We start from the raw sequence: 12222 nt of genomic DNA on the forward strand, positions 1-12222 counted from the left end.
AGGTTGAATGTATGGAAATGATAATAAAGATAATAATAAGAACCTTATATTAGCAAATCCTAAATGATATTGAAAAGTTCCAAAGGAAAAAGTACAAATAATTTTTTTCAGTGAACTATATATGAATTTGAAGTGTTACTGTAGTTACTCTAGCACTAGACAAGAACTGTTAACTAGTTAGCTGTTTTGCTTGAGGAACATGGAAAAAAATCAGAGCAAGAGCTATCTTAGCTTTCAGTGTAGGCTTTTATTTCAATGAAAGAGATGAAGTCAACTCTATTAATGGTTTCTCCTATAAAAGTTGTCTCATTGGCATAGTTAATACAGTATAGTGAGTCAAACCTAAAAATGAGGGTCAACTATTCCTCTGGGACTTGGAAAATTTAGGACTCCTCTCTAGCCAATAGGTTGCTTTTATCCTTCATATTAAATCACAGAGATGTTAAATTCTTTAAAAAAAATGACAGTATATTTATCTGTTGCAATTTATACATATAATAGAGATGTCCAGGTAATTATTCCAACTAGCTTCTCCTGGAATATGAAATAAAATGGAAAAAAAAGCATCTTGAGGATTGTTCAACACTTGGCCCAACTTTTGTGAGCTTAAAATCCTTGGTCCACTGAAGGAATCTGAAGAAGAGAAAAGGGAAAAAGAAGGTTAAAGAGCCTGGAAACCATAAGGAATGAGGAGAAAGAAAAGCAGACAAAAAAAGAACTGAAGGAGGAAGAAAAGGTACACATGAGGAGAAAAACTCAAGAAGTAGCTCTGGGAAGAGGTTAATGTAAAAAAGGTTGAAACTTAATACTGTATGAAAAGCAGGTTGAGTGTGGATGTCAATGTGTCAATAAAGTCCCAATTAAGTGGGAGGAATCATTATCTCATTTGGTTTCATCAAACCCATTCCACCAATAACACAGAATTGAGTGACAAACTACAAAGTTAAAGACCCCCCCACCTCCCGCCCAACCCCCTCCCATCCAAGCAAAAGCATGGTGTGGTATTGACTCTCCAGGGAAACTACTAGAGAGAATGATAAAGGGCTGAGTCAATCACCTTCAACAAAGATAAAGGGCAGGAAGTGTTTTGCACAAATACACAAATTTAATGTGCCATGTTTCTGTCATGGTGATGCGAATGACATCTATGCTCAAAATGCAAGTGGATGCTGTCAGAAAAGAGAAGGTAAAGAAGCTTCAGATAGTGAACTCCTGAGGAATGAACCTGGTCTGGAGCCAGCCCAAATCCTGTCACATCTCTCCTTTTATATCTTCTGCCTTTGTGATTTGGGAATGTCACCTCCAGATGTCTCAGTCTCCTTATCTGGAAAATCAGGGAGTTGAATTAGATCATCTGTAAATCCCTTGTAGTTCTAAGCCTAAAGTTCCATTAATGTAGCTCTATTCTTAAAAGGATAGCAGGAGTGCACTGGAAGAGCAGCTTCAATATAAAAACAAAGGAGAAAAAAAGATGAGAGGGAAATTCTGAGCTGTGTCAGGAGGCTGATTTGATGATGAAAAATTTCAAACAGCTAGTAATGTTTTTTTTCATTTTTCTTTAATAATATTCTCTCTCTCTCTCTCTCTCTCTCTCTCTCTCTCTCCTTTCTCCCTTTCTCTGCCCCTCCCTCTTCCTTCCTCCCTGCCCTCCTTCCCTCTTTCTCTCCCACTCCTTTCCTCCATTTCTCTCTCCCTCCCTCTTTCACTAAGTGCCTTTCTTCCTCTTTCCTTCTTTCTCTTTCTGGGTGTCTGGGGGTCTGGGTTCCTTTCTCTCTCTCTCTCTCTCTCTCTCTCTCTCTCTCTCTCTCTCTCCCTCTCCCTCTCTACTCCTTCCCTTTCTCCCTCCTTCCCTCTCTCTCTGTTTCTCCCTCTCAGAGCAAATGTTTCATGATTTGCCTCAAAGATATTTTCAGCCATCAATGATGATAAAACTAATAAATGAAATTATATATTTTATTTTACTTTCATCAAACTAAGAAGAACTGTTGAAATGGAAGTTATAGGAATCTGGTGGGGAAGAGAGCACTCCATTTTAGAATTTGTGATAAAGGAAAGACTAGCTAAGAATAGTTTGACATTCACTCCAGAGTATTGTAAAATATATTTCAAAAAGTTCAAAGAGAGGATAGGAAGAATTCAATATACTTAAATTCTACAGAGTAAGTCAGCCAGGGAAAGATGGGAAGTTATCAAGAATGAAATTCTGAAGACATTTTACTTTATATTATATTAATCTGTGTATGAGGTCAGGAACCATTCCACTTTGCTTTTGTATCCCCAATCCCAGTTCAGTGAGCAACATGTACTAAGAGCTTCACAAATACTTGCTTATTCAATGAGTTTTCCATTCCATTGGTAGATAAGTTCTATGGACAAGGATGTGAGTTTATTTAAAGTTTTCCTTTCCCGTAATACTTAATTGTTATTAATATTACTTTAGGGATGATTGGAAATATTTGTGATTATAAATTATTTTTAAGTATTTTAAATACCAAACACCCAGATTAATGTTTATTTTCATAGCTGGACTAGAGTCTGGCACATCCTAATCATTTCAATAATCCTATTCTACCAGTAACCAAGAAATGATATAATATATACTTTTTAGAATAAGCAACTGAAAAAATAACATTAGTCATTAGTAAACATTTTAAAACTTCTGAATTGCACATACTTTGGTTATCAGTTGTTATTTATATTATTGTGGCTGTACAACTTTTATTTAGTAAATATGTCCCCCTCTTTTGGGTTTGTAAACTTGCTTACTCTGAAAAGATATTATGATGTCTGGGGAAAAATCTGTTTATCTAGCTATGAGTATGGCTGAATCAGGTGTCTCTGAAAAACATATTTTCCATGACTCCCTCAGGAGTCAATATTTATTATTGCCCTGAAAAATCTGCAATATTATAGCTAGAGAGGCATGCAGCAAGCTTTGGTGAGCAAGACTCATGTGGGCTTAAGGCCATTTTCATGGTGGTTTGGCTCTTTATCTGAGGCCTGGAATGGAAAATTTGACTCACACAGAAGAGAGAACCTCAGCAGCCACTGCAAATGACACCCTGGAGCCCACAGAAAACTTCAAATTGCTTTAGGGCTGGAAGCAAGCAAAGATGCAGAAACATAAAAGTCGAATTCAAAATGTAATAGGAAAAATGAAAGAGAAGATAGAGGAGAAGGAAAGTGGCAAAAAGAAATAGATGAACTGCTTTTTTTTATTTTATATTCAATACTTTTATCAAAATCTTAGAAAGGGGGGGGTACATTTTATTCCATTCTGATTCCTGAGTCTTTGAGCATATAATGAAAACATCTTGACTCTCCAAAGTACTTTGCAATTTTTTTTGAAGGCCTGGGAGTTTCCTACAGTTGGTCTTAGTCCAGAAAGATAAAAAATAGTAGTATAGACTTTTCAAAAGTTTATGTTTTATTGAATGCAATTTTCATAAAAGTAGTTATATTGTAATTCATAGGGAAACATGAAAGAGGTTTGCCATGAATTTTAACTGCCTTGTTATTATATGTATATGTGTTCCAATTTTATCCTTGTTGTCTGATGTATGGTGAGGTAGTATATTATTTACAGGTAAACTTGGGTTAATATACAGATGTATTAAATGATTAACTTTGATAGAAGATGAAATAAGGAGTTTATCAAATCCTACTTGATCTCTCAATCCATTCAGGTCACTGTGACTTCCTTTATTTAAAAACCCAAAGCTCAGTAAATAGTCTGAAAATTTCACAGTAATCCATAGCCTAGCACCCCAAACACTAGATAGAAATAAATGGACCCAAATTTAGATTTTCTCGAAAACCATAGTTATTTGGCTCATTGAAACTCAAGTTTCCTATGGTAAATTTCAGAAAAAGTCACGTGTCTAGGCTTCTACAGGTGGGGTAAATCTATTCCTCATTTTGGGACAAACATTCAGGGTAATAATGCATATTGGCTGCAATCCAGTCTTTATTTAGCCCTACAGAATACAGAGAATACAGAGAGAATATATAAAGGACTTAAGAGCAGTCCCTTTCCAATGAATTCTACTGTCACTACTAATCTAAGAGTCCAATGCATTTCCCTTGACTCACAGATTCAGGAAGACCTAGGTCCTCCTGATTCCAAGGTGGGTGCTTTGTCCTCTGGGTCACCTAGCTGTCCTAGGAAGATGTAGATTTAGCTATATAGTTCTGGAAAATTTAGTCAATCTATCAGTGCCCTAAACAAATCATAAGATTGTACTCCAGAGAGTTGCTGTGAAGCAACAGATAAGATAACACTTCAAAATTCGTTTGTAAACTTTTAAACATTACCAAATGTTGTTATTGCTGTTACTTGTGGAAGAGCTACAGATCCCCTTTGGCAGGGGAAATTTCCTCTCTGTGATTCCTTTATACTAGAGAAATCAAAGATTCAAGGTCAAATCCCAAATCTAATCATGACTAAGTACCTTTTTGGGTGCTTCTCCAGCTGTAAATCTACATTTATGATCCTTTTCTCTCCAAGAGGATGTTACTACCCACAAACTTTCTCTTTTCTCTCTTAAAAAAAAACCCCGAATTCTAAAACTCTCCAGGGAACTCTTCATCCTCCTCTGTTCATGAGACTAGATCCCACGTTGTCTCCAGAAATTATTCAGGAAATCTCTCTATCTCTTGGACTAAGAGGCTGCAGTCTCTGCAGAGATGAAAGGATAGTTGGTTAGCTCTAAATCTATGATCTCTAATTCATCTGCTCTGTAGTTCAATGCTTCAGTTTTTCTAATTTCCCATCTTTCAAGTTATTTATTTTGTTGCTGTTGTTGTTGTTGTTCAGTTTTATCCTATTTTCTGGGATTCCATTTGGTATTTTCTTGGCAAAGTCTGGAGAGATTTGCCATTTCCTTTTGACTTGCTCAGGGTCACACCGCTAGTAAGTGACTGAGGCCTGATTTGAATTTATTGAAGATGAGTCTTCTTGATTCCAAGCCCAGTGCTCTATCCACTGCTCACCTTACAAGTATTAAGTGTGTAATTTTATTAAATGACTGTTACTTTCTAATATGTATAAGTTGATCAGATACTTTTCCATTGACACTAAAAAGTAAATACACACGTCTTAGACAATTATTTCACAGTATACAGTAAAAGAAAAAAAACTCATAAAATTAATCATCAAGATATTGAAAACAATTATTTCCTTACAAATATTGTAAAGAGAAACACTTTATACACAAAGTCTGAATTCTCACCATGTGCAAGATAGATACATTATACTGATGATGATGTTTATCTTTCAATCTGGAAGAAGACCATGACATCTGGGAGGTGGTGCCATGAAGTGGATTTGAGTGAGGATTGTTGTGCTGTCATCAGCCTTACTTCCTTCTCCAGAGTCATCTGGGTCCAGTAGCCAGATATGAACCAGGACAACTGGAGATGCCTCTGTATGGGAGGCAATCATGGTTAAGTGATAGTAAGTGTTGTCTGAGGTGCTTGAATTCAGGTCCTTCTAACTCCAGGGCTGGTGTTCTATTCACTGTACCACCTAAAATGCCTTAGTAAAATCTCAGAAACAAATCGAGTGTTAAAAAAGTTGGAGAATGAAGTAAGAATTGTATACCAGTCTGTTTCTATGAATACCCAAAATATCTATTGCATTTTTTTCTGTTTTCATCTTTTACTAGGTATTTTGCTTTTGAAATGCCTGGTAATACCTGCCACAAGTTCAAAATACTATATTCATCCATACTAAAACCATACTTCATGAACCCCTACTGAGGTGTTTCCATATATAACCAGAAGACACAATAAGTTAAAAGGCATATGATGAATTATGAAGGTTTGAAAAGAAGCAATTACATGCCTTCCCTTCTTCCAACTTGAGGCAAATTTTCCCAAAAGTACATAGACCAAAAGTGGGAAGAGTAGATACATATAGGGAACACATAAATAGTCTATTTTTATTGAAAGGGCATACATTTAGGCAAAACATTTGAAGAGAAACTCATGTAGGGAACATGTGTGGCCAAGTCGCCTAAGTATAAATAGATTTTTGGGACATAGTAAGCAGAATACATGTGAGAGGAAATTTATGAAGGGAGTGAACACATTTAGGTAGGGAACATATGAAGGAACAACACAAGCTTCTGTAGTCTCTATGGATTCAAAGATCTTCTGGAGATAAAGTCTCACCACTTCCACTGTAGCAGCTTCTTATATAGTCACTGCCAGTGTCAGATTTAAGTGGGTATATTGTATTTACCTGGCCCAGTAATACTAGACTCATTGCCTCTGGAGCTACTGATATTCTGGATGAATAGTCTTTTTGAGTTTTTGCTAACTTAGAATTGAGCACCTAACTATGGAGTTGTTTTCTGCTTCTGACTTTAGGCTTCAGCAAAGTCCTTGACTTAATGCTCTCTGTCTCTCAAAAGAAGAGTGGGTCCTATCATATTCTTTCAGTACATAGACCCAATATATATTTTGATGGATTCACAGGAGAACCCCCCTCAAACTTTTCTTTTTTTATTTATTTAGTATTTTATTTTTCCCTGGTCAAAAGTTTTAACATTCATTTTTGATTTTTTGAATTCCAAATTTTCTCCCTTCCTCTTGCCCCACCATCCCCATTGAGAAATTAAACAATTTGTTATAGGTTATAAATCTGAAGTCATGTAAAACATTTACATAATAGTCATATTATGAAAGAAAACAAAGTTCCCCTCTCCCCCCAAAAAGCTTTAAGAAAACTAAAATAAAAATGTATGCTTCAATCTATATTCAGACACCATCAGCTCTGTCTCTAAGTATGGATAACATTTGTCATCATTAGTGCTTCAGAGTTGTCTTAGGTCACAGTATTGCTGAGAAAAACTAAATCATTCACAGTTCATGATCTTACATATTGCTGATACTTTTTACAAAGTACATTTCACTTTGTATCAACTCATGGAAGTCTTTCCAGGTTTTTCTCAGAGTATCCTGTTCATCATTACTTACAGCAAAATACAATTCCATCATAATCATGTACCAAAATTTGTTCAGTCATTTCCAAGCTGATGCGTAGCCTCTCAATTTCCAATTCTTTGTTAAACTAAAGGAGCTGCTATAAATATCCTTGTACATATAGGTTCTTTACCTTTTTGTTTTTCATCTCTTTTGGAATACAGACCTAGTAGTGCTATTGTTACATCAAAGGGTAGAAATTTTGTAGCCCTTTGGGCATAGTTCTTAATTGCTTTGTAGAATAGTTGAATCAGTTTGCAACTACACCAAAAGCACATTAATATCTCATTGTCCCTTCCCCTCCAACATGTCTTTTTTTTCCTTTTTTTAATAGGTGATAAGGTAGCAAAGAATTGTTTTAATTTGCATTTCTTCAATCTATAGTGAGGTAGAATTTTTTTAAAAAAATATGACTATATAGAAAACATCAATGACCTCATCTAAAACCAGTTCATATCTTTTGATCATTTATCAATTCATCCAATATATTTTACAAGTTTTTTTTAGTAAAGTAACAGTTCTCACCTTAGCTGTAGGGGAAAAAAAAGCACATGCAGTTTCTCCAGCAAAAAACACAAAGCAACACAAAACCCAAAAAAAAAAAAATCTTCATTCTTTTTTTCCCCCTCTTCTCCTTAAAATGTGACTTGTAGTTTTTCTTTCAGAATCTTAGCAATAAGACCTATAATGTTCAATAGAAGATTTTGAACTTTTTTTTACCACAAAAAGAAGTGAGACTCTTAATTGATAACTAATATCAACTGGGCTGTGTGACTTCACCAGGGAAGATCACAGAGCTGATAAGTGTTTGAAGTCACATTTGAACTCAGATCCTCCTAACTCCAGGGCCAGTTCTCTATCCATTGTCCTACCAACGTGTCTTTTGAAGTCCTAACTTTGTATGTCTTGTGTTTGGATCTCTAGATGCTACACTAAGGTGAGTTAAACATAACCGATTATATCTGACTTTAATCTTTGAAGGCAGTCCTTACCAGGCAAGGCCTACCCACTTAAGTGCTGCTTACAACCTCCAGGAGAGGTTTTTTGGTGTCATGGAAACTTTTGGTATACTGATGAAATCTCTGGACCTCTTCTGAGAATGTTTTTAAGTGAAAAAAAGAAAAATACATAGAATTAAAAAAAACATTAATTGCAATGATATGCCAATATAAAAACAAATATTTTTTAAAGTTCATATACTTTTACTAAAAATCTCCTTTTTTAGGATTTTTGTTCCCCTGGTTCTCAATATAAACCCCCTTCTTGTTTCTACATGTTGATGAATATTTGAGGAAAAGACACCGGGTCTTTCCCCAGAGACATTTCTTGTTCTTTACATGAATATGTAAACAGCAGAGCCAGAAGAGGCTTTGAGTTCATCCTCACAGTGCCCCCAGTTTCCTCCCAAAAGGCAGAATTCTATGAGGAAATAATAGGTCTCTGGTGGAAACTAGTGAAATGGGAAAATCTAGCCATTCCATCCTTGGGCATTATATTGATATAAAGCTTTGATAAGAGTCACCAAAGAAATGTGAATAGTACTTAAGAATGCTTCCTATGACATTTAAACAAACATTTCTTTTTCCACTGCTTGTTCACCTACTTTTGCAAAAGACAGGAAACAACTTCTGAGGCTGTTGATAAGGATGGGAGTCCACAGGGGAAATTACTTTACTACTTCAAAAGATTTCATCCATACAGATTCTGTTTCCATTGCTACAGATCTCGACCTCTCCAATTCTAGCAGGATTCCATGAGTTCCTATGAACAAAAATTGCTATCATTTGCTAGTTAGTGTGACTGGTCACCCCATTCCCACCAAGTAAATATTTCTATGAGGATGACAATGCAAGGATAATACATAGTGCTTGGAGCCAGAAAGACAAAGATAAAAATGGCATCCCTTCTCTCAAAGAGTTTATATTTTGCTAGATGTGAGGTGTGGGGAACAGCAAATAGGCATCTTTCAGAAGGAAAAGAGTGAAGAACTAAATGGGAATAGGAGGGATCTTGGAAAAAAAGTAGCAACTGAGCTTTATTTTGTGGGAAGATAAGGATTCAGAGGTGCTCTCCACCTTTATTAGAATGATCATGGAATGACCAATGAATCTGCTATAGATGCAATCTTTTAGGGAGGTTGTTGTTCAGTCATTGCAATTATGTCTGACTCTTTCTGGCTCCATTAGGAATATGCTTGGTGATGATACCAGAGTGATTTGCTATTTTCTTCTCCACCTCACTCTGCAGATGAGGAAACTGAGACAAACAGGGTTTAGTGAGTTGCTCAGAGAGCTACTAAGTGCCTGGGGCCAGTTGTGAATTCAGGGAGATGGATCATCCTGAAATCAGACTTCAGGTGTAGTGTATATACTCTGCAACATATCTGCCCTAAGTAGGTAGGACTCTTCACCATGAGCACACTCTTCACTACAGCATAATGGAGAATTTAGAAACTAGAATTTCTGTGGAGAAAGGATTGATTATGGAGAAAAACATTTTCTCTTTAAAATTTGGAGATTGGGACAAGGAGATTGACAGAAAGAGGAATATATGAAAATTGACTCCTTATTTATTATTAGATGGAATTAGATTAGATAGATGCTCACAGCCCTTCTAAATTTTTTTTTTACTTTTTAAACAAGGTTTTGTCCTTCTAAACTTCTAACCTTTGTCTAGAGCAAATGCCTGTAACTGTTCTAGGAAACAGAACATGGACAGTGGGAAAAGAAATATATCTGTTCCTGAGCTAATCAGACAGTTGTTTAATTAATAAACTTGTATTAGCCACCTGCTACATGTCATACTCTTTATTAAGCACTGAGGATACAAAATAAGGGCAAAAGACAATCCTTGAAATACAGAAACTAACAGTTGAAATGGGGAGAGAACAAAAATTGAGGATGTATAAATTGGTTATTTTGGAATTAAGAGCAAATTTATTAAGAACAGGTAGACAATACTATGGAATACTATTTCTCTATAAGAAACCATAAATGGTCATATTCTAGAGAAGCATGGAATGACTTAATGGGATCTGATGCTGAGTGAAAGGAGTAGAACCAAGAGAACAACATGGTGAGATGAACAGCCTTGATGGAAGCAGCTCCTCTCAGCAGTCCAGAGATCTAGGAAAACTGTATTTGACTGGCTATGGACTAGATTATCCCCTACCAGAGAAAGAAAAAACAAAACAAAACAAAACAAAACACACATGCAAAAAAATAATCTTTCTGAATCTGATGGATACTTTATAAAAATGATCTCTTATTTATCTTTCCCTTAATCCTAAATCCTCATAACAAAATTATTAATTTATAAACATGTTTATCAAAATATGTATGTACAATGCTAACCTGACTATTCATTGCTGAAGGGAGGGGGGTGGGAAGAGAAGGTGGAAGGAAGTTTTGTAACTTAAAAATTTACATGTGCATATGGATGAAAATAAATCAATTTAAAATAAAAAAAAGAGCAGGAAGACACTAAAGGATGGAGAAGATTTTGTATAGAAGATGAGCTTTTAGTTGAGACTTATATGAAACTACAAAGGTCAGTAGATGGAGATGAGGAAATTGAATGCCTATTCAAGAAATGGAGTATGTTCTTGGCACTGCAAGGAGGCCACCATCACTGAATCAAAGAGTATGTGACAAGGATAAGATGTCAGGTGATTAGAAAGGCAGAAAGGGTTAGGTTATAGAAGCACTTAGCTTTTAGGAACAATCAAAAGTTTATTATCAGGACTAATATAATGAATAAATGCAAGAAGAAAATATAAAACTCAAAGTAGACCTTGTTGAGTTGAAACTAGTTTAAAAAATTAATCCATGAAGTACAAGATATACCTAAACTGAGGAGTTTCCTTGCTCACTTTCAGAACCACAATTTTCTTTAGATATGACAGTTGTAAGGCAATTAATGGGACATTTTGAAAATTAATTGCAAGTGTGGGGGGCATCCAGAGTCAGAAACAGTCAAAGTAAAAATGAAACTGCTATAAATATAGATAATAGTGTCCATTAAAAGTGTCTTCCAACATTGGAAAGTTTAATCACAGTTGCATTCAAATTATTTGTTACACTCTATTTCACAGTTATACAGCTTGGGAAATCTATGCACCATTAAACATGATAGGTTCAATTTTTATAATATCTGGTCAGTAGTGGAAAATTTTGTTAGCTAATTTCATTAGTGAGTTTTGGTTAATTCTAGCAATAACAATTAAAAGACTATGAGTATTGCATTTAATTCATAGGCAAAGGTAGAATTCAAATAGGACTGGGTTAGAAATACATCTCAAAGGAGAAATTTCACTATATTGTTGTCTTGGCTGTTATCATTCTTTAAAAAAAAAAACCCTTACCTGGGCCTTTGATCACATATAGCTTCCCATTTTAGAGGTTTATTATTTAACAGATGGCTGTTTTCTTCATTAGATGCTGTAAATTCTGGCATTGGGATAAAAAATTGGTGTTGAACCTAGGAAGACAGGGGTTTCAGGGCCCTCCTCTGATACATATTAGCAATGTGATCCAGGGAATTTCTTTGTGTTCCAGGACTTTTTCTAATTTTATTAATTGTAGAGAAACTGCCAGCTCTTATTTATAGAGGGTGATTCCACTCCTGAGAATTCCCTAAATCAATTAAATCACAGATCCAATTTTCATCCTATATTAATAAATAAAATTTTTATGAAGTTGGCAGAAATTATTAAAAATCCTACCTAGCTATCATTTTAGATTGTAGGGAAAGCTTATGTAGTACTAAAGACTAGACATAGCATTAGTTTGGGAAAGAGATAACTGCTGAGCTAGAAGTGTCCTTGTAGGTCATCTTATTCAAACTTCTCATTTTACAGATGAGTAAATTGAGGACTGGAGAGGATAAGTATCTTGTCTGAGGTCACACAAATATTAAGTGACTGAAATAAGATTTGAACACATTTTTTTTCTCGCTCCCGATCCACGTTCTTTACACCATACTTTGTTGTCTTCTATTGATGAACAACATTCTGTAAAATTAGTACTAATTTTAAATCTAGTTTAGAAATGGGAAAGTGGTTAAATTGAAACCCTTCTTCTCTGCTCCCTTTCCTCACTTACGCAAGAGTTATTTGAAAATGGTAAAAAAAAATTGATGTTTTCAAAAATATTCTGTCTTTTAAGCAACCTTATTGAGTACAAGCAAAAAATTTTTCTCCACAAGAGAGGAGAGAAACTTTTGATGTTATCAGTC

At 35.2% G+C, this 12222-nt stretch overlaps 1 protein-coding gene across 1 annotated transcript in view; it reads left to right on the top strand.

The window, feature by feature from the left end:
- GRM8 (glutamate metabotropic receptor 8) overlaps positions 1–12222 on the top strand; it is a 959071-nt gene that overhangs the window by 619160 nt on the left and 327689 nt on the right. The gene's annotated exons all lie outside the window — the stretch shown is intronic.

This window comes from Macrotis lagotis, chromosome 7, assembly GCF_037893015.1.
Source record: "Macrotis lagotis isolate mMagLag1 chromosome 7, bilby.v1.9.chrom.fasta, whole genome shotgun sequence".
Taxonomy (NCBI): Eukaryota; Metazoa; Chordata; class Mammalia; order Peramelemorphia; family Peramelidae; genus Macrotis; species Macrotis lagotis.